At 37.1% G+C, this 26,804-nt stretch overlaps 1 long non-coding RNA gene across 1 annotated transcript; it reads left to right on the top strand.

Moving 5' to 3' along the window:
- On the top strand, positions 1 to 15,844 carry LOC117291610. Its single transcript, XR_004519169.1, has 8 exons — positions 1 to 124; positions 2,217 to 2,314; positions 3,215 to 3,312; positions 4,288 to 4,423; positions 6,763 to 6,927; positions 13,454 to 13,580; positions 13,993 to 14,103; positions 15,653 to 15,844. It is a non-coding gene; the product is annotated as an uncharacterized LOC117291610 (long non-coding RNA).
- Positions 15,845 to 26,804: the final 10,960 nt, after the last annotated feature.

The raw sequence follows: 26,804 nt of genomic DNA, 5'->3' as shown, positions 1-26,804 counted from the left end.
TGGCGTTCAGCACACGCGTGGACGTTTTTACGTCTTTCAGACGACGAGAAAATGTCACAAAGTTACATGTTTTTGATGCACTTAGACAATTTGGCAAGCTCCACAAGAATCGTAGAATATTTTGGTAAGTAACTGTTGCTTTTTGAACATGGAAATGCAGTAATAATTGTGTTTACACATTATTATTATTCAATTTTTTAATATTTAGTTGAAATGTCACTTTAGAGCGCCACCTATCGACAGAAGTATGACAGGCATGCACAACATCATCATCACAACATAAGGTTTATCATGATTCAGAAACGCAATGCATTGTGGGAAGGAATATGGGGCGGTTTCTATGCAGTTTCTATGACTCGCGCACGCAACGCCTATATCCTCCGCTTACCAGTTTTCACGCTATTATGCCTTTTTCTTTGAATTGGGAAAAAAATAATGATGCTATATATCAACCGATGCCCTAATTATCTTTATTTGTTAATATGAAGTATGCAAACATATATTAAAACTTGATGGACATTGAAATGTTCACACCACACACCGATCTTCGATGACTTCAACAGGCCCCATTTGTTTCGAGTTTTTCCTGTTTTCACGGCAAACGAGAAAGTATGGTTTCCTGGTGAAGCCTGACATGGAAGAAACATCTACAGTGACTACAAGTGTTCTTTGAGACTCTTAGTATGACTCTATAGCCAGCAGTTTGCCTTCATTTTACTAAAAATATTTTTTTATTAAATTTTCTAAATTACCACGGTAACTTGCAAAAAATTAAAAAATATAAAATGTGTGAATAATTACTGGCTTCCAAATCTGATTATTTTGTTTAATTATTTTTTTTTTCTTTCTTAATATTTACAATAAAGCGTATAAATAAACAGTGATAATTGAATCAACAAGCTGATGTTTAAATTTTAATATTAATAATAATATTGATATGAGGGTTAAAAAATAAAAATCTCCCAAAATATTAGAAAATGATATAAGGCACATGGCTTCTTTAAGCCTCTGTATTTTTTTTCCAGAATGCTCAGCAAAACATTCAGTCACATGATTTTGATCATCATGAATTGTGAATTGAAATAGTGTGTGATGAAACTTTTTCGGTGGGCAAATATTTTTATATGGCCTCAACATTATGACATGTTTTTGAACCTTGTAGAAATGCCTAAAATACAAAACTTTTTGCATTTACAAGTGCAAATGACCAGTGGAGCCTTACGTGTTTCTAAGTTTTGGTCAAGGGAGAGGAGACTCTTTGCTTGGCAAATAAAACCACACAATTTTTATCTAGGGACTGTTTACATCGCGCACAGAGAGGTAAAAGATTTGCCACGATTTTAGGGACACCTCGAAAACAGGACCTCCTACGATACCTTTGTGTGGGTTCAACAGCGCCCTCTCTTGATATTTTGCTAATCGCGATAAACCTTATTGAACTGTGACGAGAGGGAATAGTCTGCACACAATTTGTACACGTAGTTGGCCTATATTCTTCATTTATTCAAGATTATCTCTGCCAAAAATTACACATTTTGATGTCAAATCCATCCATATAGGTACGTAGGCCTACTACTATCGACGAGTTCGTGATCCACTTTTTTACGACAATCCATACGCTTACCAATAAGCAATGGCCTTTTATTTGAAGGAACTCGTGAACAACTCATTTTTATATCTGGTTATGTTGCCAAATGATTCAATGTGGGGAACTTAATCACTTGGTTTATGAATTTTAAGGCATTACTTATTCAAGTTCCTAGATCAATTTCAATTAATATTAAAGTTTGCTTTTAGTAGGCTACTTGTAGGCCTACCTCTGAAGTTTGTAAGTGGGGGAAAATATTAAACTTGAATCTATTATCTCTTTTTTTCCCCATTTCATTTACAGACCAAGTGATTCAAACAGAGGTTGTCAGATCATCAGTTAAAGTGGCTTCTGTTGCACAGAAGTGGTGTCTCAAGCTATCGTCTGATAAGCCTAGTGTCCTGTGTTATATAATAATAATAACAACCGCTTTTCTTCCCTTATTTCTTGCTTATCATGTAAATTTAATATCTTTTATTTTGTGAATATTTTCGTTGTATAATATTACATTTTTTCTTCCCTTATTTTGACAATTTTATGATTGTTTATTTAATGCACTTGCCATATTTGTGCCAGTCCCAAGAAATTTAATAATTCTTAATTTTTTTATTTTCTTCAATTATAACAGGAAGTTTCCAGATCGAACTGAGCCTCTTGGAGTTTTGTACATTGATACAAAACGCTCACTTCTGAACTTTATTAATTTCACAATGAATCTATGCAAAGGTATGTAATATCAAAACGAAACGTAACAAATCAAATTTATATTTGTAATTAGGTTTTGTATTTCTATTATCTTTTTATCAACTGTTCTATCAAATCAAATCAAATTTGAAACAACTCCGAAAAGTCTGAACAAGTAGATTTAAATGTTTTTACAATTCTGATTTGGCCAAACCATGTTTGTTATTTGAATAACGCCACTAAGAATAATCATACCTTTGCTCTCGTTTATCTGTTTCAAATCTTGTATTTGTTTAATAATTTAATTTTGTGAATACTTTTGTTGTATAATAATAACAAATTTTTCTTCCCTTGTATCTTGCTTATCTTGTGTTTTTAAATAATTTACTATTGTGAATATTTTTGTTGTACAATAATAACTGTTTTTCTTCCTTTTATGTCTTGCTTAGCATGTATATTTAAATAATTAAATTTTGTGATTATTTTGATTGTATAATCTGAACTTTTGACTTCCTATTTTTCGAAAATTTTATGATTGTTTTTTTTATACATGCACTTGCCATTTTTCGTGCCAGTCCCAAGAAAAAAACCACTTTTGAACATTTTGGCCAAGGCATGTTTGCTAGTTGAATACACCATTTATGAATAATGAAAACTTTCCTCTAATTTATCTGTTTCAAATCTTGTATTTGTTGAATAATTTACCTTTGTGAATATTTTTGTTGTAAAATAATAACAACCATTTTCTTCACTTATTTCTTGCTTAATCATGTATTTTTAAATTAATTAATTTTGTGAATATTTTTATTGTATAATATTAACTCCCCCCCCCCTTTATTTCAAAAATTTATTGATTGTTGTTTATAAATGCACTTGCATTTTTGTGCCAGTCCCAAGAAATTAAATAACTTTTCAATAGTTTCTTTTCTTTAATTGTTACAGGAAGTTTCCAGATCTGACTGAGCTACTTCAAGTTTTGTACATTGATACAAAACGCTCACTTCTGAACTTAATGAATTTTTCCATGAATCCGTGCAAAGGTATGTAATATTAATAACAAAATGAAACATAACCAATCAAATTTATGTTGTAGAATTTAATGTAAATCAAATACAATAAGGTTTTGTTTTTTCTACTATTTTTCTATCAACTGTTTCTATCAAATTTGAAACGATTCTATCAAAAGTCTAAATATAGATTTGAATGTTTGTACCGTTTGTATGTTTCCACAATTCTGCTTTTTGGCCAAGCCATGTTTGTAATTTGAATACACCATTAATGAATAATGATAACTTTCCCTCTAATTTATCTGTTTCTTATCTTGTATTTGTTAAACAGTTTAATTTTGTAAATATTTTTTGTTGTATAATAACAAACATTTCTTCCCTTGTTTCGTGCTTATCTTGTGTTGAATAATTTACCTTTGTGAATATTTTTGTTGTAGAATAATAACAACCATTTTCTTCACTTATTTCTTGCTTAATCATGTATTTTTAAATTATTTAATTTTGTGAATAATTTTATTGTATAATATTAACTCACCCCCCCCCCCCCTTTATTTCAAAAATTGATTGGTTGTTATTTATAAATGCACTTACATTTTCGCGCCAGTGCCAACAAAATTTAATTTCAGTGCCTTTGCATGCAACGGAGGAGTCCAACTTGGGTTAGGGCCTGAAGAATCATCATAATAAAGCATTTCCTTGGCTCGATCAGTCAGTGATTTCTTTCTGTTCACATTGAGCCAAGACTGGCTCAGTCATAATTGAGCCACTGGCTCAAGTGTTTATATTATGATGATGGGCTAATAGTTTGTATCAGTCCCTACTCCAAAAACTGAGGTTTGTTCTGTGGCACAAACCTCATACTTCTAGGAGTAACCTTTAACGTGTGTTTCAGTTCAATCATGGAGGAAGGAAAAATTGTGTAGACTTAGTTTCAAAAATGCATGAAAGTTAACACCCCAAAAGAGAACCACTTTTTTACTCCAATTGTTGTTGTTTCCCCTTTTTTAGGAATCCTAGAAGTAACTTTGGTTTGTGTTCATCGTCATTGGTTACGGGCGCAACAGACAGGATTGTAGCCATCACCACACAAAAAATCCTCATCAGATGACAGAACTATTCCAACTTGAAATTACTGCAAATACTGGTGAGTTGTGGCTTACTTTGCTTATTTATTTTTCTTCCGACAGTTTTGTTGTCAGTAGTGCATAATACTGAAATTGCTCAATCCCAAAATATGCACCACGTCATTCTGTCAATCTGGAACCACCCCCAAGATTTAACCCTTTCTACTACCAGCATGTACTTCAATCCCCCCACTTTCTGTCAATCTTGAACCGCCCCCAAGATGTAACCCTTTCAACTACCAGCCTGTGCTTCAACCCCCCCCCCCACTTTCTGTCAATCTTGAACCACCCCCAAGATGTAACCCTTTCTACTACCAGCCTGTACTACAACCCCCCCTACTTTCTTTCAATCTTGAACCACCCCCAAGATGTAACCCTTTCTCCTACCAGCCTGTACTATAATCCCCCACTTTATTTCAATCTTGAACCGCCCCCCAACATGTAACCCTTTCTACTACCAGCTTATACTACAACCCCCCTACTTTCTTTCAATCTTGAACCGCCCCCAAGATGTAACCCTTTTTCCTACCAGCCTATACTATAATCCCCCACTTTCTTTCAATCTAGAACCGCCCCCAACATGTAACCCTTTCTACTACCAGCCTGTACTACAATCCACCCACTTTCTTTCAATCTTGAACCGCCCCTAAGATGTAACCCTTTTTACTACCAGCCTGTACTTCAATCCCTCCCCCCCACTTTCTTTCAATCTTGAACCGCCCCTAAGATGTAACCCTTTCTACTACCAGCCTGTACTTCAATCCACCCACTTTCTTTCAATCTTGAACCACCCCTCGATGCAACCCTTTCTACTACCAGCCTGTACTTCAATCCCTCCCCCCCCCCCCACTTTCTTTCAATCTTGAACCACCTCTCGATGCAACCCCTTAAATTAATACCAGCCTTGGCCCAATTTCATAAAGCTATTAAGCAGAAAAATGCTGCTAGGCTAAGCAAAACATGAGTGGATGGCACTAGTTTGATTTTTGACTTGCAACTAGCTTCTGTTCTGTTTAGCAAGATTTGTTTGTGCTTTATGCTTACATGGCTTTATGAAATAGGGCCCTGTACTTCAATCCCAAACATGAACCCCACTTTTCTGTCAATCTGGAATCTGCCCCCAATATGTTACCCTTTTTTTATACCTGCCTACCCCCCCCCCCCACCCAACAACAAATTGCACTCCACTTTGTTCATGTACGCTGAACCACCACCTGTATGCATTAATACATCTTCTGACTGCATGCTAAGCCTAAGCTAATCTGTCTCAACTATGTATCTCACATTTCAAAAATCAAACAAGTAAACAACTGCATTTGTTTTCATTTTCTCCATAATGGGTTTTTTAATTGCATTACTTTACCCTATACAAAACTCAAAAGACTGAGTAGCTATGATGTGTACAATAATTGAACAAATACGGGTGGATACGTGCGCATTACAAGTCTTATTATTATATTATTATTATTAAATAGATTTTAGTTAATAATAATAGTAAAAAATTCTTATATAGCACAATAACCGTATCATTGCGCTTTACATGAGTGCCCTGGTCATAGGGCCAATACCATCCCTGTAATGTTTCTCAGCTACCTGGGAAGTATACAGCCCTGAGCTACCTGTAAGGCGCTTGTGGCTTTTCATATACAATATCAACCTCTACCCTCACAGGTATCCAGTTATACCCCTGGGTGAAGAGAAGCAACTATAGTAAAGTATCTTGCTCAAGGACACAAGTGTCACGACCGGGATTCGAACCCACACTCCGGTGAATCAGCACCAGAACTTGAATTCGATGCTCATAATCACTCGGCCATGACACGCTAAAATTACTTGTCAATTTCATTCAAATGAGACAGATGTTTGTTAAAAATGCAAGCCTGAAATTTTATACCCAGTGCCCAGTTTCAATGAGCAGCTTATTTGCCTCAAAAATAACTTAGCAGTTAGCACAAAGCAATTTTCCTTCTAATACCAGAGTAAGGTTACCAGCCAAACTGCCTTGTCACATGTACTATTTATAACTCATATCCTGCTTCCTTTTGCTCAGCAGAAAAATATGAACAATGGTTCTGTAGAAGTTGACAGTCCACAAGAGGTGCCCTTTTAAAAATAATTAAAAATACATCAAATCCGCTGTGGCCTAAATCTGCCATGTACAAACACGTGGCATGTCATATTGCTTAGGCCTATATTTCAATAAACAACCTAAAAATGTATCTTTTTTCCAGGCACTTTTACACCAAAGGCCCTGCGCTACTTTTAACTTATGCTGTGATATGTCCAGACTGTTAAGTTGGATCAGTGGCTCTTATAATTGTTTACTAATTATTCTTTATTCTTGTATTTCTGTTTATAGGTTCATTAAGATGATGAGGAGGAGCAGTTTCCACACAAGAGATGCACCAGGGCTTTGATGAAAACACTTAGATTGCAGCGTCATCATGAATTCAAACACGTCATCATCTCTTTACTACAAGCTGCTCGTACTTCAACTCTGTAAACTATTCAATACTAGGATAAGGTAGGCTTCTTTTGTTTTGTTTATGAATTGTAAAAAGGTCCGTTTACAAATATACACTTTGACGGGGCTGCACTTTGACAGCATCATCAATATACTTAAATTGCCTCGCAGTCCAGGGCCCGGGGGAAAGCCAGGGTTGTACAAAAAAACCAAGTCCCCACTCGATGAGGCAGTAGCAGGAAGGCTTGGACTACCACCCAAGGCCAATTTTACTTTCCCGATCCATCCCCGACCATGTTCCCTCCTAGTCCTGGTCCCCCTACAATATTACAATTGTGCAAAAAAGCAATGAGGTATACTTGTTGAAGTCTTACATTTTGTAAACAGACCTTTACTAATAATCAGTCCCTTTATTGCGACTGTTGATGTAAGGTACATTATCGATTAGTGCTGGCAGAAGAATATTTAAAGTTACTTATTTATGCCATTTTGCTGGCAAAACTAAGTACAACAATCAACTCATAAGCAAGAAGCACACTATGATATGCAATGGCCACATTTCTGCTAAGCTGAAAAATAAACAGGTGTTGCTACAAGTAGAATTGCTCTTATCCAGTTATTCCTACTTCATTCTCTTGGAGAGTGTAACTGTCCTACAAAGACCAATAAATGTTTTTGGTTTATCGAACTCTCCAGTTCAGCTCATAGCATTGCCAATTCGGAGGAGTTTATGCCGGGCGTACTTCTCCTGAAGTCCTTCTGCCAGCACACATCTGTAAAATAATGAAAAGATAAAAATTAATTTTTAAGACCAGAATCTTGAAGACTGATACCAGGCACTCAAAATAACGAAGCGTGAAAAATTGGTCCACTAATTAGTTGTTAATTGACCACAGTAATATATGCTATTTTCAGTAAAAATGCGCACAATATAAATGCATAGCGGTTGATTTAAAAACTATTTGAAATGAATTTGTACCCTTCGTTAAGGTATAAAATTAATTTTTAAGACCAGAATCTTGAAGACTGATACCATAGGCACTCAAAATAACGAAGCGTGAAAAATTGGTCCACTAATTAGTTGTTAATTGACCACAGTAACATATGCTATTTTCAATGAAAATGCGCACAACGGTTGACTTAAAAACTATTTGAAAAGAATTTGTACCCTTCGTTATGATAAGAAGTTATTTTTTTAGACCAGAATCTTGAAGACTGATACCATAGGCACTCAAAATAACGAAGCGTGAAAAATTGGTCCACTAACTAGTTGTTAATTGACCACAGTAATATTATATGCTATTTTCAGTAAAAATGCGCACAACGGTTGACTTAAAACCTATTTGAAAAGAATTTGTACCCTTCGTTATGATAACAAATTATTTTTTTAGACCAGAATCTTGAAGACTAATACCATAGGCACTCAACATAACAAAGCGTGAAAAATTGGTCCACTAATTAGTTGTTAATTGACCACAGTAATATATGCTATTTTCAATGAAATGGCGCACAATATAAATGCATAGCGGTTGATTTAAAAACTATTTGAAAAGAAGTTGTACCCTTCGTTAAGATATAAAATTAATTTTTAAGACCAGAATCTGAAAGACTGATATCATAGGCTCTAAAAATAACGAAGCGTGAAAAATTGGTCGACTAATTAGTTCTTACCTAACCACAGTAATTAAGCTATTTTCAATGAAAATGTGCACAATTATTGACTTAAAAACTATTTGAAAAGAATTTGTACCCTTCGTTATGATAAGAAGTTATTTTTTTAGACCAGAATCTTGAAGACTGATACCATAGGCACTCAAAATAACGAAGCGTGAAAAATTGGTTCACTAATTAGTTGTTATTTGACCATAGTAATTTATATGCTATTTTCAATGAAAATGCGCACAACGGTTGACTTAAAACTATTTGAAAAGAATTTGTACCCTTCGTTACGATAAGAAGTTATTTTTTTACACCAGAATCTTGAAGACTGATACCAAAGGCACTCAAAATAACGAAGCGTGAAAAATTGGTTCACTAATTAGTTCTTACCTAACCACAGTAATATATGCTATTTTCAGTAAAAATTCGCACAACGGTTGACTTATAAACTATTTGAAAAGCATTTGTACCCTTCGTTATGATACAAAATTAATTTTTAAGAACAGAATCTGAAAGACTGATATCATAGGCTCTAAAAATAATGAAGCGTGAAAAATTGGTCGACTAATTAGTTCTTACCTAACCACAGTAATATATGCTATTTTCAGTAAAAATTCGCACAACGGTTGACTTATAAACTATTTGAAAAGAATTTGTACCCTTCGTTATGATACAAAATTAATTTTATAGACCAGAATCTTGAAGACTGATAGCATAGGCACTCAAAATAACGAACCGTGAAAAATTTGTCCACTAATTAGTTGTTATTTGACCACAGTTATATATGCTATTTTCAATGAAAATGCGCACAACGGTTGACTTAAAAACTATTTAAAAAGAATTTGTACCCTTCGTTATAAAGATATAAAATTAATTTTTAAGACCAGAATCTTAAAGACTGATACCATAGGCACTTCAAATAACGAACCTTAAAAATGTGTCCACTAACAAGTTGTTGAGGTGTTCCATAGAGGACTATGGTGTTCCATAGAGGACAGCCTCCGTCGGAGTTGTGCGTTGGGCCGTCGGAGTTGTGGGTTGTCCGTCTGAGTTGTGAGTTGTTCGTCGGAGTTGTGGGTTGTCCGTCAGAGTTGTGGGCTGTCCGTCGGAGTTTTGGGCTGTCCGTCGGAGTTGTGGGCTGTCCGTCGGAGTTGTACATGTAAGTTGGGCCGTCAGAGTTTTGGGTTGTCTATCGGAGTTGTTAGTTTGTGCCGTCGGAGTTTGGGGTTGTCCGTCGGAGTTGTTAGTTGGGCCGTCAGAGTTGTGGGTTGTCCGTCGGAGTTGTGAGTTGTCTGTCGGAGTTGTGGGTTGTCCGTCGGATTGTGGGCTGTCCGTCGGAGTTGTACATGTAAGTTGGGCCGTCGGAGTTTTGGGTTGTCTGTCGGAGTTGTTAGTTGGGCCCGTCGGAGTTGTGGGTTGTCTGTCGGACGGAGTTGTGGGTTGTCCGTCGGACGGAGTTGTGGGTTGTCCGTCGGACAGAGTTGTGGGTTGTCCGTGGGAGTTTCGAGTTTGGCCGTCGGAGTTGTGGGTTGTCCGTCGGCGTTGTGAGATGGGCCGTCGGAGTTGTGGGTCGTCCGTCGGATTTGTGAGTTGATCCGTCGGAGTTGTGAGTTGGGCCGTCGGAGTTGTGGGTTGTCCGTCGGGGTTGTGAGTTGTCCGTCGAGGTTGTGAGTTGTCCGTCGGCGTTGTGGGTTGTCCGTCGGAGTTGTGAGTTGTGCCGTCGGAGTTGTGAGTTGTGCCGTCGGAGTTGTGAGTTGGGCCGTCGGAGGTGTGGGTTATCCGTCGGAGTTGTTAGTTGGGCAGTCAGAGTTGTGGGTTGTCCGTCAGAGTTGTGAGTTGGCCGTCAGAGTTGTGAGTTGGCTGTCCGTCTGACTTTTTAATTTGTTTGTAAATGGCCAATTGCTGGCGTAGGCCTACTTCCGGGTTCTTGTTTGGCAATTTTCACATGTGATTAAGGCTCCGTGATTGATTTCCGATTGTGATTATTGTACCTTGCTGACTCGATTCCTCAACCGAGAAGGCAATGAGATGTCGTTTTTGCTGACCTTACGCCTACATGAAATGGATTGACCCATGTGTTTTATGCTTTTATTGGGAAATTAGGCAGATGTTTTGTTCGCACTATGTTGTCAGATGGCAGATCTGATATTTTATATTATAGGTTTTCTCGGTCGAATTCAGAAAATGAGCAGCCATTTTATTTTCATGCGTTCGAGTTGAAGCTGTTTTGCCTCCTCAGTTGTTACAATCCTCCTCGAAAACTCCGGTCTTATAATTCTAGCCTCCTTATTGAGCCCATTTCCAAACATTCATGGGGAGACCGATCTTTTTCACGTGCTGCCCCTTGTCTATGGAACAAACTGCCTGCACTAGTAAAATCATCCGTTTCTTTGACCCAATTTAAAAAACAACTGAAAACACATCTCTTCAAACAGGCAATTTTGATTCAATGGTTTAATTATTGTTATTTTTGTTACCTTTTAGGATGTTTTTTTCTATAATATTGCATTTGTATTATTGTATTCTATATCACATGTTCTAGATTTCTCTCAACTTAGGTTTACATTTTAATTTGTGTTGTTGTTATTGTATATTAATTAATGCTATTGTTTGTATTTTAGCGCCATGAGCACTTCTGTGGATTTGTGCGCTTTACAAGTTTTCATTATTATTATTATTATTATTATTATTATTATTATTATTATTTTATTATTATTATTATTATTATTATTATTATTATTATTATTATTATTATTATTATTATTATTATTATTATTATTATTATTATTATTATTATTATTATTATTATTATTATTATTATTATTATTATTATTATTATTATTATTATTATTATTACTGCGTTTCAAATTCGGAATTCGGCAATCCAATTTCGTTTTGAGTTGATTTAAATTCCTTTAGCACTCTGTTCAATTTAGAGTATCGCCATTCTTTTTCGTGGCACACACGCCTCAAGAAGCGTCTGCGAATTTGAATGCTGCTTTGATGAATTATTAAATTGAATCATTATTTTGTTAAATCGAATGACGCAACATTACATTTGACCAATCATAAAACGAAATCGAGTGATCCTTTTCAGTAGTATTCGATTTCGCGCGAAATAGAATAGCTTGGTGGTTAAATTGGCTGCTCATTTGCCGCTATTGACCGAGAAAACTTATAATTATTTATCTACGCCCCTATTCGAAATGTCCTTCATGCATTGTAACAATATTCTTTAATAACTGCAGGTAGGATGCGGGCCTGATTAGAATATAGGTTTTCTCGGTCAATTTCGGAAAATGAGCAGCCAATTTAATTTTCAGGCGTTCGAATTAAAGCTACTTTGCCTCTCCGGTTTTTACTGCGTTTCAAATTCAGAATTAGGTCATCCAATTTCGTTTTGAGGCATTCAAATTCCTAGCACACTCATTCTTTTCTTATGACGCACAATCATTATTCAATTTAGCAAAGCTGGTTCGACTAGAGATTTGCTGATTTAATCATTTTCAATTTCGTAACGAGGCAATCAATTTCGCTAAACGAGGATTCAAATAAGTACGACCAAAGAAATACGAATAATAAGATTAACTGTAAAGTTAAAAGCAACTGTTTCGTGACTTCCCTTTTAAAGCAAGCGAACCTTAATTTTTTGTTTTTGTTTCCAGTAGACTTTACCTATTTTTTTTGGGTAGATTTAATGGTTAACTGAGCAAATATTTATTTTTTATTTTTTTGGGGGGTAAATTTTCGCCAACCATCAATCTGTTGGCGTGCCAGACATCTTGGCATAACTATGTTCAAGAGTGCAAAAATAATGAGCAGCATGCCTTTAACATAAGTAAGGAAACACAAGTTAACCAAGCGTTTTTAAGAATGCACAAATTCCAAAATTGACTGCCCCAAAAAAATCATGCGAATTTGAATGCACCTTCGATGAATTGTTAAATAGAATGATTATTTTGTTAAATTGAATGACGTAAAAGTACATTTGACTAGTCTTAAAATGAAATCGAATGACCCTTTTCAGAAGCATTCGATTTTGTGCGAAATTTTGTCAAAATAAAGCTTTTGTCACTAAAATAAATTATGTGTTTTGATGAGTGGAATATGAATAAAAAATTAACTAAGGTTTTAAAACTAGTTTCCATGTTATTTTGAAAACAAGCCTGACACGAGAGGGCGCTGTTCGTGTCGTCAATCGATGTGCGATGAATCGCATGCAGTGCCAACTTCTTCGACTTCTCCACTAGCTGGACAAATTGTTGGGATGGCGTCATGTTTTAGAAAAGAACTTTTCTCTTCATGTCAAAATGTGTAATGTATTCCGGATTCTCGGAGCGTACGGCTCAAAGTGTTTGCTGCACAGCGCTGGAAAGGTCGTCGGACCGGACTACTTTGCAAACTGATCCCATCTTTAGTTGTTTTGCTGCATCCAGCAGCAATACACCTGGTCGACATTGCCGGGAAAAAATGCAAGAAAAAAACTTTTTCGAAACGTACAAACTCACGAAGGACGTGTGTTCGACGTTCCATCGAGGCAAAGTTTTTTTTTTACATAAAAAAATTGTTTAAAACAATTAATTAAAAAACATTATTTTATTGTTCAGAAACATAATTATACTCTCATAATTAAATATAGGTTTAAAACATTATTTTATTGTTCAGAAACATAATTATACTCTCATAATTAAATATAGGTTTCCCGGCCAATTTCAGCAAAAAAATCATTCAAATTCATTAACATGCGTTCAAATTCACGCATTTCCCCCTAATCCTCTCAAACTAGGGTTTCTTTTTAGCTCTTAATGCATTCAAAAAGATAGTTTGGTGATTTAGAAAGTATTTCAATAATAGTACTACTATTAATAGTGCCACCCCATTGCGTCACCTTTTAAATAAATAAACTTCCATTTTATTGTTTTTTCAGAAAGCATTGCGAAAGTTCCGTTGGTTATTGCCGTGATGCGTGTGTGTACGTCGTGTAGCTAGGCCGGTGGTTAACAAAAACACAACCACTAGAACTCGCATTTTTCAAGCATTTTCAATAGTTAAAGGTAAGTTTTGAGCATGTTTTTTAGGTCATTTGTGGACGGGGAACATGGAGGTTTTTGATGGATGTTTTAGGTCCGTTTTCCTTCTTTCTGAAGCAATCCGATGGGGAGTTTTTTTTTGCTCTCTCCGTCGGTAGTCTACGCAAATTAAAAGAGACCACCATTTTGGTCGCGGTTTCATGTGGTTGTTTGTTATCATCCCTGTTTTGGGGATCAAGCCAGACATGCGACTTCCGGTCGAATGCTAATGAATGAAGACACTGACAGTTTGTTGTTGTTGTTTTGGTTTTTGTTTATGTTCTTGTCTTGTGTGTTAGGTTGGTAACTGTCAGATAAAAAGGATGTTCACATTAGCCATTTTCTTTAATGACGCTTTCCCATAATTTTCTCAAATATATTATCTTGCTTTCTTCAGACCTGAAGTCCCATCCACTATTCCACGCAATCGACTGGAAGCGAATCAGGGAGACAGAAGCCCCTTTCATCCCAGCCCCAGATGACAGAACGGACACCACTTATTTTGACAGTAAACAATATTCACAGTATTTTGTTTTTACCATACACATAAAATTTGATTTGAAGAAATGCAGTCTTTAAAGGGAGTGGACACTATTGGTAATTACTCAAAATAATTATTAGCATAAAACCTCACTTGGTAACGAGTAATGGGGAGAGGTTGATAGTATAAAACATTATGAGTAACTGCTCCCTCTGAAGTGCAAAGCTTTTGAGAAAGAAGCAATTTTCAATGAACTTGATTTCAAAACCTCAGGTGTAAAATTTGAGGTCTCGCAATCAAGCAAGTTGAGATACACCAACTGTGAAGACTTGTCTTTGACAATTACCAAAGGTGTCCAGTGTCTTTCACAGAAGAAATGCAGACTTTAAAGGGCAAGTAAACCTTTAGTTTATGGAACAGTTTGACTGTTTAATCCTTTAAAATGTTGGTGTGCACAATAAGACTAACATTTTCAAGGGTGGTCAGGTTTTTGAGATATCGCTGAAAATCCAGAGAAAATATGTCAACGCATGAAGGAAATTCCCTGATGGGAATACACATACTGAGAAGCGTCACTGCTTGGCTTAAAAAAAAAAACTCGTCTTTCGAATCGAAAGTGAAATGTAATAATATATTATTAATGGTTTAGTTATTCAACAATATTTAAAAAAGACACTGGCAGTAAAAGAAACCTGAATTGCGATCTTAAATTCACAATTGGTCAGTTAATACAATAATAAGATAGTTTCATGTAATACGATTAAAAAACATAACAAAATAAAATGCACAAAAGACAATAGACCACAAAAGTAACAGGGCAAAAGACACAGAATTGCACAAAAAACATAAAAATCACAGAACAATCCCTAACCAGATCTGGAAAGCATCGCATATGAACAACAGTTATAAAAATTAAACAAAAATAAACAAACAGTTGAATGAAGGTATGATTAAGCTGACATTCACAGTGGCCGACTTCCTGACAAGAGGAATAAACAAGCTATTGGTTGTTGATGAGGTTAACTAGTTTCCATAGTGCTTTTATATGTATCCCAATCCGCTGTAGGCTTCTGACCAAAGGTTGTTATTGCCACTAATTTTAAGAGTGATTACCAAACATATCCCTTTCCTTGAACCTGATTATTTAACAGCTCTGTAAAGGCAGTGGACACTATTGGTAATTACTCAAACTAATTATTGGCATAAAACTTTTCTTGATGACGAGTAATGGGGAGAGGTTGATAGTATAAAACATTGTGAGAAACGGCTCCCGCTGAAGTGATGTAGTTTTCAAGAAAGAAGGAATTTTCCACGAATTTGATTTTGAGACCTCAGATTTAGAACTTGAGGTCTCGAAATCAACCATCTAAACGCACACAACTTCATGTGACAAGGGTGTTTTTTTCTTTTGTTATTATCTCGCAACTTCGATGACCAATTGAGTTCAAATTTTCACAGGTTAGTTATGTTATGCATATGTTGAGATACACCAACTGTGAAGGCTAGTCTTTGACTATTACTAATAGTGTCCACTGCCTTTAACAGGTTACTTGTCCGTCTCCCTTTTTTTGTTTAGCTCGGAACAACATGCAGCATCTCCAGATGTCCTCTTTTGCACTTTGACCTCTTGAATGATAGTGCAATCCACAACTCATCAACAGAAGTAATGAAACTATTCCAGGATGGTGGTCAACTTGGTCCAGTGGTTAGACTGCAGGACTTGCAATCACAAGGTTGTAGGTTTGAATCCTACTAAGCTAACTGTGGTCCAGTGGTTAGACTGCAGGACTTGCAATGACAAGATTAAAGGTTTGAATCCTACCAAGCTAACTGTGTTTCAGTGGTTAGACTGCAGGACTTACAATCACAGGGTTGTAGGTTCGAATCCTACCAAGCTAACTGTGGTCCAGTGGTATGACTGCAGGACTTGCAGTTACAAGGTTGTTGGTTTGAATCCTACCAAGCTCACTGTGTTTCAGTGGTTAGACTGCAGGACTTGCAATCACAAGGTTGTAGGTTCGAATCCTACCAAGCTAACTGTGGTCCAGTGGTTCGACTGCAGGACTTGCAGTTACAATGTTGTTGGTTTGAATCCTACCAAGTTAACTGTGGTTCAGTGGTTAGACTGCAGGACTTACAATCACAAAGTTGTGGGTTTGAATCCTACCAAGCTAACTGTGGTTCAGTGGTTAGACTGCAGGACTTACAATCACAAGTTTGTGGGTTTGAATCCTACCAAGCTAACTGTGGTTCAGTGGTTGGACTGCAGGACTTGCAATCACATATTATGTTGGTTCGAATCCTACCAAGCTAACTGCTGGTTTAACAATGACTAATATAAGTATTGTTCCCTAGTTACTGAATCACAATTTTGTGATGGTTTAGTGGTTCGACTGCAGGACTTGCAGTTACAAGGTTGTTGGTTCGAATCCTACCAAGCTAACCGTCGGGACTTGCAATCACAAGTTTGTGGGTTTGAATCCTACCAAGCTAACTGTGGTTCAGTGGTTGGACTGCAGGACTTGCAATCACATATATGTTGGTTCGAATCCTACCAAGCTAACTGCTGGTTTAACAATGACTAATATAAGTATTGTTCCCTAGTTACTGAATCACAATTTTGTGATGGTTTAGTGGTTCGACTGCAGGACTTGCAGTTACAAGGTTGTTGGTTCGAATCCTACCAAGCTTACTGTGGTTCAGTGGTTAGACTGCAGGACTTGCAATCAAAAGGTTGTGGGTTCGAATCCTACCCAGCTAACTGTGGTCCAGTGGTTGGACTGCAGGACTTACAATCACAAGGTTCTGGGTTTGAATCCTACCAATCAAACTGTGATCAAGTGGTTAGACTGCAGGACTTGCATCCACAAGGTTGTGGGTTCGAATCCTACCAAGCTAACTGTGGTCCAGTGGTTAGGCTGTAGGACTTGCAATCACAAGGTTCTGGGTTCGAATCCAGTGGTAAGACTACCCAGCTAACTGTGGTCCAGTGGTTGGACTGCAGGACTTGCAATCACAAGGTTCTGGGTTTGAATCCTACCAATCAAACTGTGATCAAGTGGTTAGACTGCAGGACTTGCATCCACAAGGTTGTGGGTTCGAATCCTACCAAGCTAACTGTGGTCCAGTGGTTAGGCTGCAGGACTTACAATCACAAGGTTGTGGGTTCGAATCCTACCAAGCTAATAATGGTCCAGTGGTTAGACTGCAGGACTTGCAATCAGAATGTTGTTGGTACGAAATCTACCAGCTAACTGCTCATTTTACAATGACAATTTTGTGATGGTTCAGTGGTTAGACTACAGGACTTGCAGTGACAAGGTTGTGAGTTCAAATGCTACCAAGCTAACCGCTATTTTAAAAATGAAAAGCGTCTAGTTACTGAACCACAAGTTCTTGATTTACAATTCATATTCGTGGGCATCCGGGCTGGAATTTTAGGAGGGGTCATGGAGATCACTGGGCTGACTACCCATGTCATATTAACTGCTCGTCCATTCATTTTTATGAGCCAAGTAATTCAAAGGCCACACTTAGAAATTCTTTTAAAGAGCTTTCCTAATGTGCAATACAAGTTATGCAAAACGTAAAAGACTATTTCACTTAAAACTTCAATATGGGCAACAGTGTCAAAGCAAATTTAATGTAAAAATTCCAAAACAAAAACAACACAGAATCCTGGGTCATTATTCTTTGAATATAAAACCTTATACAATTGCAATATAACTGTATATACAATTACGATATTACCTTTATAGGATTGCGATATAACCTTTTACATTTGCGATATAACCTTATATGATTGTGATATAATCTTGAACTATTGCGATATTTCCCTGATACAATTGCGATATAAATTTATACAATTTGCGATATAACCTTATAGAACCGTGGTTCAGCATTATACAATTCCTTTGAAGGCACTGGACACAATTGGTAATTACTCAAAACAATTGTTATCATTAAAAACTTACTTGGTAACGAGCAATGGAGAGCTGGAGATAGTATAAAACTGGAGAGCTGGAGATAGTATAAAACATTATGAGAAACAGCTCCCTGTGAAGTAACATAATTTTTAAGACAGAAGCGATTTCTCACTAAAATATTTGAGTTTGATTTCGAGACCCCAGAATTAGAATTTGAGGTCTCGAAATCAAGCATCTGAACTCACACAACTTGTGCAACAAGGGCGTTTTTGCTTTCATTGTTCTCTAATTGCAAATTTGACGACCAACTGAGCTCAATTTTTTACAGGTTTGTTATGTTATGCATATTTTGAGATACATCAAGAGTGAATACTGGTCTTTGACAATTACCAAACATGTCCAGTGTCTTTAAATCAACATACAATTGCAGGTTTAATGACAGAGGACACTATTGGTAATTGTCAAGGACTAGCCTTCACAGTTGGTGTATCTCAACATATGCAAAAAATAACTAACCTGTGAAAATTTGAGTTTAAACGGTCATCGAAGTTGCGAGATAATTATGAAGAAAAAAAACACCCTTGTCACACGAAGTTGTGTGCGTTCAGATGGTTGATTTTGGGACCTCAAGTTCTAAATCTGAGGTCTCGAAATCAAACTTGTGGAAAATTACTTCTTTCTCGAAAACTATGGCACTTCAGAAGGAGTCGTTTCTCACAATGTTTTATACTATCAACTTCTCCCCATTAATCGTCACCAAGAAAGGTTTTATGCTAATGATTATTTTGAGTAATTACCAATAGTGTCCACTGCCTTTAACTATTGTGATTTAACCTTATACATTTCTGATCAAGCCAAATGTGTTACATTGTACTATTCCAATAAACAAAATTACAAAACATTGATAACAAATGCTTGACTTATGCCTTGTGATTTTATTTATTTGTATTATTTGACCACATTTTTGAAGTTCGATTTGTATGCATTAAAATGAAGCTGGTTTCTTCAGTGATGGCATCATGTACCTTTCATTTTTTTCTTAGATTTAGATTTGATGTTGACCAATCTATATCTAAAACCATTCCTCAAGTTGAAAATATTATTTATAAAAGTTATTCCTCAAGTTAAAAACACATCAGAGTCAGAGGTACCTATCGCATTATTTTAGAGAATAAAAACAACTCTTTATGTTTTCTTAAATTTATGGCCCAAAATTTGATAAACTGTAGGACATCTACCCCTTGTTTTGTTTGCATTATTTTATATATTTTTTTATTGATGTGTTTATTTTGAGGCACAAGGCTCATCTCTTTAAACTTTTTCAGTAAACAAAAACGGTTTACCCTACAAAAAAAAGGATGTTCAAAGCCTTGCATTTTTTGTTACAAAAATTCAAATGGTAAGCCTTGCGTTTTAGTAAAATCCTTGCAGTTTTCTAACGCAACAACATGCATAAGATGGCCATATTTTGTTATTATTATTATTATTGTTATTATTATTATTTTTTTTTTTTTGGGGGGGGGTTGTTGAAGTGTACCGAAGGCTTTAAAAGTTAGATTATTTGGTGGCACAAATTTGAGTGAGATATTTTCAACAACGAAATAAGGTCACTTTTTAATAATCTACCTAAAAGTTATTTATTCCTACATTAATAATAAGCTGAGAAACGAACAAAAAATAGACCTCATTTGCGCTAAATCATTTCAAATTAAACAAACGTAAGGCTACTTGGTTTAATTACCACAATTAGTTACAGTGTAAGCGTTTATTCATCACTTTTAATATGATTCAAGCCTTCGATTCTCGCATTTCGAATCATTCCGCGAGATCTTGCGGGAGCCAGTTTGCCCCTTTGATCTTGGACAGGCACCGGTGGTTGGAACCAGCTAAAGCAACCGACAGGTACCCGATTTCCACGCTACGCGAAATAAACATCAACAGAGTAGTAGAGGTCTGGGTACTTGACGGCTTGATGCCGTGACGCGATATTCAAAATGGCCACCAGCCATGCTTGTGAAGTTGTCAACACCATGGATATACTTAGGATGATTTGATGTGATTTAATGTCTCTTTGGGTAAGCTTTATCATGCAGCTTATTTAATTTAATAATGTAGAATAGGATGAAGGCCTCGTGGAAGGCGTGCAACCACCTAGTTTGTCATAAAACGGGCAATTCTTGTCGCAATTTTATTCCACCTTCATGCTCAACATAAACAACGGCAATCCGGAAGTAGCTGTAACGTTAGAGCATAGGTCATTGCATTGTCATTGCCAATTTGCCGTCAATCAGATACTGGATGAAGAATCTTCCATGATCAGATGAAACAATCGACTTTTTTTGTAGTTCTTATAGATTATCTACTTCAATTCGTGTCGGCCACTCCTACGTGTTTCTATGTCAGTTTTTTGTTTACATGTTATGTAACACTGAGCTGTCGTAAACTGTTTACCAACCAAAATGACCGGTGCTCTGACATTCGGAGTCGTAGGCCTACCATCCAAAAGAATTGATACATCATGTTTAAGCCTTTGCAGATTGCCTTTCTCATATCAAGTTGTAAATCTAAAACTGGTTTGCCACCTATACTGCCAAATGATAATGTAAATGTTTAAAGTCTGAACATGGTCTGAATAAAACTGGCGGGCTTTTTATTTTTATTTTTTTAATCGTCTGAAATTTCATCCAGATGTGTAATGAAGGACGAGGTGCACAGAAAAACCTTGGTCTGAGTCGTAGGCAACTTTTTGAGATAATATTGTCTAGTTTTCGATGCTCCCAAATCAAGATTAAAATTAATACTAATTTGAGGCCCTTTCAATTGTTCCAGCAATCTGTAATCCGTAGAGCGTTTTTTTGCACATAAAGAACTTTCTTTGGTTAAATTTTGAGGCAAATCTGAGAGAAATTTTTTTTGAGGGTGAAAAAAACGTCAAGTTATACCCCAAGCCGTTTTCTCAAAAATCTGCCGAAAAAATCGTGTTTTTCAAAATCGCCTGAAAACTTGGGTTTAGTCGTCTACCTTAGTAACTTTTTGATTGTTTTTATGGCCTGATTTTCGATATAACAATGTCTCAAATAATTATTGTATCAAACTCAATAAAACCAATTGTACAATCACGGCGAGTACCCACCAAGAACACTGGTGGAAATTCAAAGAAGTTATATTCCCGCCGTCATGTTGATCCCAGCTAGCCTACTAAAGACTCGGCCACCCAACCCCAGTGTACCCCGCTACCCTTTCCACAGCGACCGACAATCCCCAATTCCCATTGAAATGCCAGACCAATTTCCCCTGCGAACTAATTTTCTATACCTACATCGTGTGCCTTCGACTCAAATAATTATTTTGTAAGTCCCCTATTATGCCTTTGTTTCCTTGTAAACCAATGCGCCATACTTACAGCGTGTGCCTTCCATCCACTCACCATTTTTTTAAATAACAACCAAAGAGTCCCCTGTCTACCCGTCAATAAAGCGTATGCCTTCCACTCTCAAATTATTTACCAAGTCCAAAGCAAGGATTTCCCTATGCCATTGTACCATGCGTACCATTTCCCCATTAATTAAACTAATTGTCTATCTTTATGCCTACAGCGTGTGCCTTCAACTCGTCGAATACTTTTTAAGTCCGAACACAAGAGTCCCCTATCTACTACCAATACCCGTCAGTAAAAGCGTATTATATCTTCCACTCGCAAATTATTTACCAAGTGCAAAGCAAGGATTTCCCTATGCCATAGTACCATGCATTTCACTCGAAATTACTAAGTATAAAGCACTGATTTTACTATGCCATAGCATCATGTGGAAAGTGTTCCCCTCGCAAATTATATACCAAGTATAAAGTATAATAATATACTAAGTATGAAGCATTGATATTCCCATACCATAGTATCCTATGAAAAGTATTCAACTCGCAAATTATACACTAAGTATAAAGCATTGATATTCCCATACCATAGCATCCTATGATGAGTATTCAATTATATACTAAGTATAAAGCACTGAAATCCCATGCCATAGCTTTCTGTGTAAAGTATGAACCGAAGGTTTATCAGGTCTAAAATGCGAATTATCCTGGGGGGGACCCAAGTGGGTGTCGTGGGTAGGTGTCGGCCTCCCAAGCAAAGGGTCCCCGGTTCGAACCCCGGTGGTGGCAGCGCGGTTGCCGTCCGAGAAGTCTCGACCCACCAGACAGTGGCACACACCGCGCAGTGGCACTCACCGCTAGCACTCGCTTAGAAAAGAAACTTAAAACTTAAAACTTAAAACGAACCTATGCTCTTTTTTATATAAGTTTAAAAAAATAAATAAAAAAAACATTTTTAAAACGTCTCCAACTTTTCTGAAGCTGGATTCGATCCCGGGACCCTCCGGTCCAGAGACCAGAGCCCTTCCACTGGGCCACTGCTCCTTCTTACAAATATGCGTTCGAGTTTTATTTTAAACCTTCGTATGACAAACTTTTAATTAAAACGTAGTAAAAGAACACCCGGGAATCGAACTCCGTACCATTGGGTGTAGAGTCGGGAGCCCTTCCATTGGGCCACTACTACTCTTACTTAATTTGCGTTCGAGTTTAATTTTAAACCTTCGTATCAAACTTTTAATTAAAACGTAGTAAAAGAACACCCGGGAATCGAACTCCGTACCATTGGGTGTAGAGTCGGGAGCCCTTCCATTGGGCCACTACTACTCTTACTTAATTTGCGTTCGAGTTTAATGTTATACCTTAGAATGAACAACTTTAAATCAAAACGTAGTAAAAGAACACCCGGGAATCGAACCCCGCACCATTGGGTGCAGAGTCGGAAGCCCTTCCATTGGGCCATTACTACTCTTACTTCATTTGCGTTCGAGTTTAATGTTATACCTTAGAATGAACAACTTTAAATCAAAACGTATTATAGCTTATGCCTTCCACTCGCAAATTATTTACAAGTGTAAAGAAAGGATTTCCCTATGCCATAGGATACCGCGCAAACCAATGTTCTCAACAAGCATACTAAAAAGAACACAGATCGGGAATCGAACCCCGTACCATTGGGTGTAGAGCCCGGAGCCCTTCCACTGGGCCACTACTACTCTTTCTTCATTTGCGTTCGAGTTTAATGTTATACCCTAGAATGAACAATTTTAAATCAAAACGTATTATAGCTTATGCCTTCCACTCGCAAATTATTTACAAGTGTAAAGCAAGGATTTCCCTATGCCATAGGATACCGCGCAAACCAATGTTCTCAAGCATACTAAAAGAACACAGATCGGGAATCGAACCCCGTACCATTGGGTGTAGAGCCCGGAGCCCTTCGATTGGGCCACTACTACTCTTACTTCATTTGCGTTCGAGTTTAATGTTATACCTTAGAATGAACATCTTTAAATCAAAACGTAGTAAAAGAACACAGACCGGGGTTCGAACCATGTACCATTGGGTGTAGAGCCCGGAGCCCTTCCATTGCGCCACTACTACTCTTACTTCATTTGCGTTCAAGTTTAATTTTATACCCTAGAGTGAACAACTTTATATCAAAACATATTGTAACTTATGCCTTCCACTCGCATTAATTATTGATTAGGGGTTAAGCAAGGATTTCCCTATGCCGTAGGGTACCGCGTTAACCAATGTTCTTCAACGCAGAAAAAGAACACACACCGGGGTTCGAACCCAGCACCTTTGGCTTCAGAGTCCAGAGCCCTACCACTGTGCCACTGTCCTTCTTCAGAACAAAAGGTTCGAATTTAAATGTAAACCTTAGAATGAATTCAACTTTAAATAAAAACGTAATAGCGGGTTCCTTCCACTCGCATGTTATTTATTAGGTATAAAGCAAGGATTTCCCTATGCCATAGGGTTCCGCTTAAACCAATGTTCTTACGCGTAGAAAAAGACACACGTCGTGGCTCGAACTCAGTACCTTTGCGCTCAGAATCCGGAGCTCTACCACTGGGCCACCGCTCTTCTTATGAACAATGGGTTCGAGTTTAATTATAAACCTTAGAGTGGACAACTTTAAATCAAAACGTATATAGCGAGTGCCTTCCACTCGCGTGTTTTACAAGGATTTCCCGATGCCATAGTACACCAGGTAATGTAAAGATTGGGACTGGGTACAACAGAGTTGATGCATGCACAAATTCGACGGTGTTTGAGATAAATAAAATGCACGGGACTAAAACGGGTCTATCTAACTGAGAAAATATCAGCGATTGAAAAAGTCTCTAGAAGCCGGGCAAATCGGGCGAATGGGGGGGGGGGGGGGGCATATTCAAACAGGGGGCGTAACAATGAGACCAACAAAACCATTTTTTATTATATGTAATAAATATTTGATAATCTAAGGAAATTGAACTCTAAATAAGACACGGGACGGAGTATTCTTTATGTTTTAATTCAATATTTGTTTAATGTTTGAGTTTCTACATTTCACATTATGACTGCTCTTTAAATCAATATAAAAAGAATTCAGACAATAATTGACATACACATTCAAATTTATTTAAAGCAGCAATTTTTTATTTATTTTTATTTATTTAAATAATTAAAATCATTAAAATTAAAATTTGAACGTCAAGTGTTTGTGCATCGTAAAAGAATTTTGTTTTTCTCCAAAGGCGATCAGATTATACTGACCGAAACGTCAATTGAAACCAACGGTTATTTTCAGAACCACCCCATATTTAGAGATGATAGTCATTGCATGGTGTTACCGCAAACCTGTCCATATCGTATTTCCACCATGCAAAGTTTTAAATCCAGGGTACAACATCAAAGCATTGCCATAGATAGGCTGTAACAATTGTATGCAGTGAATAATTAGATTGGAACAATTTTACGACCTCACCACCAATTTCTGGCCGTTTTGTTTTAATCTCCGAATAATCAACGGGAAACAGCAACCTACAGGCCTACTAACTATAACAGAGAATTATATTGAGCAATAACACACCATACCCATTGTGTTGTGCACAGTAGACCAGCATACCAGCTAACGTAGTGTAGACCTATAGCTAATAGAAACAAACAAATCACAAACATTGCTTTTACCATGGGTTTGAACGACTTTATATTGAATCAGAATAAACGAGTACACATTAGTCTTGCCTGAACAGTTCCCTGAAGATTAAAACTACATCAAAAAGGCTCTAAATATCGTCCACGGAGACAGCCAGAGTCAACTGCATGGTTGGAGATCATTTTGAATACATGTGTACGCGGTAAATTACTGGGTACGAAGCATGGGTTATAAGACCAACTATAGGGTACCCGACTATTCATGTTCTTGTCCCAATGTCGCTTACTTGTTGATATAGCAGTGCCTCCAAAAAGAGAGGTTAAAATGAATTTGAGACCCATCCCAGTTTTCCAGCAAGCTTATACGTGGAGACTGTCTTTTACACATGACGAACTTCCTTTGGTTAAATTGTGAGGCAAAGCGGGGGGAAACAAATTTCGAGGGTGAAAAAAATACAATCTTACCTGCCCTTGTCGTTTTTTCAAAAATCGGCCGAAATTTTTGTCTTCCAAATCGCCTGAAATTTCATACCTAGGTGTAATTAGGGGCGAGGAGCAGGAAAATCTTGGTTTTAGTCGTCTACGATGGCTACTTTTTGAGATAATGCCTCATTTCGGATAGTACGACGGTTTAAAATCAAGGTTAAAATGAATATTTGAGACCCATCCTATTATTTCAGCAACCTGTAACTTGGAGACTGTCTTTTACACATGACGAACTTCCTTTGGTTAAATTTTGAGGCATTTCGGAGAGAAAATGTTTCCGAGGCTGAAAAAACGTCAAGCTTACCCCCTTGTCGTTTTTTCAAAAATCGGCCAAAATTTTTGCCTTCCAAATCGCCTGAAATTTCATACCTAGGTGTAATTAGGGGCGAGGAGCAGGAAAATCTTGGTTTTAGTCGTCTACGATGGCTACTTTTTGAGATAATGCCTCATTTCGGATAGTACGACGGTTTAAGATCCAGATTAAAATGAATATTTGAGACCCATCCTATTGTTTCAGCAACCTGTAACTTGGAGACTGTCTTTTACACATGACGAACTTCCTTTGGTTAAATTTTGAGGCATTTCGGAGAGAAAATGTTTCCGAGGCTGAAAAAACGTCAAGCTTACCCATTGTCGTTTTTTCAAAAATCGGCCGAAATTTTTGTCTTCCAAATCGCCTGAAATTTCATACCTAGGTGTAATTAGGGGCGAGGAGCAGGAAAATCGTGGTTTTAGTCGTCTACGATCGCTACTTTTTGAGATAATGCCTCATTTCGGATAGTACGACGGTTTAAAATCCAGATTAAAATGAATATTTGAGACCCATCCTATTGTTTCAGCAACCTGTAACTTGGAGACTGTCTTTTACACATGACGAACTTCCTTTGGTTAAATTTTGAAGCAATTCGGAGAGAAAATGTTTCCGAGGCTGAAAAAACGTCAAGCTCCTTGTCGTTTTTTCAAAAATCGGCCAAAATTTTTGTCTTCCAAATCGCCTGAAATTTCATACCTAAGTGTAATTGGGGGCGAGGAGCAGGAAAATCTTGGTTTTAGTCGTCTACGATGGCTACTTTTTGAGATAATGCCTCATTTCGGATAGTACGACGGTTTAAAATCAAGGTTAAAATGAATATTTGAGACCCATCCAATTGTTCAAGCAACCTGTAACTTGGAGACTGTCTTTTACACATGACGAACTTCCTTTGGTTAAATTTTGAGGCATTTCGGAGAGAAAATGTTTCCGAGTCTGAAAAAACGTCAAGCTTACCCCCTTGTCGTTTTTTCAAAAATCGGCCGAAA

Source organism: Asterias rubens, chromosome 6 (assembly GCF_902459465.1).
Source record: "Asterias rubens chromosome 6, eAstRub1.3, whole genome shotgun sequence".
NCBI lineage: Eukaryota > Metazoa > Echinodermata > Asteroidea > Forcipulatida > Asteriidae > Asterias > Asterias rubens.
The sequence above is the reverse complement of the archived record's forward strand: the minus strand, read 5'-3'. Positions and strand labels throughout refer to the sequence as shown.